This window comes from Sciurus carolinensis, chromosome 2 (assembly GCF_902686445.1).
Source record: "Sciurus carolinensis chromosome 2, mSciCar1.2, whole genome shotgun sequence".
Lineage (NCBI taxonomy): Eukaryota > Metazoa > Chordata > Mammalia > Rodentia > Sciuridae > Sciurus > Sciurus carolinensis.
Genome location: NC_062214.1, coordinates 20,001,505 through 20,001,945, shown reverse-complemented (window position 1 = coordinate 20,001,945; position 441 = coordinate 20,001,505). Strand labels below are relative to the sequence as shown.

Genomic DNA, 441 nt, shown 5'->3' with positions numbered 1-441 from the left:
GGACAGGATGATGGAAACCAACGAGGAGGGCTGCACCCCGGAATAGTGACAGCAGGGAGCCCAAACTACCCAGAGGGTTGGAGGTCAGAGGGGGAGAAGGGTGTGGCAGACCTGAAGGAGCTGGTGCCTCGCAGGAGGCACCTGCAGAGGAACACAGCCATCGCCAGGACCTTGGTGGGGCAGCAGAGCAACGGAAGCCCAGCGGGAGCTTGGGAGCTGCATCTGAAGACTTGGCAGCCCCCAAGACACCGAGGAGGATAGAACTGGACTGCAGGGACACACAGGGCAAGGAGCTGAGCACCTCTGTGCTTGTGCTGGGTGGCCACACTGACAAGGTCATAATGCCTGCAGAAGGCTGGCAACCTGGGTGGGGTGTAGCTCAGTTGGTAGAGTGCTTGCCTTACATGCATAAGGCCCCGGGTTCAATCCCCAGCACCACAG

At 60.3% G+C, this 441-nt stretch overlaps 1 non-coding gene across 1 annotated transcript; it reads left to right on the top strand.

The window, feature by feature from the left end:
- Nucleotides 1–368: 368 nt before the first annotated feature.
- On the top strand, nt 369–441 carry Trnav-uac (transfer RNA valine (anticodon UAC)). The gene has a single exon. It is a non-coding gene; the product is annotated as a tRNA-Val (tRNA).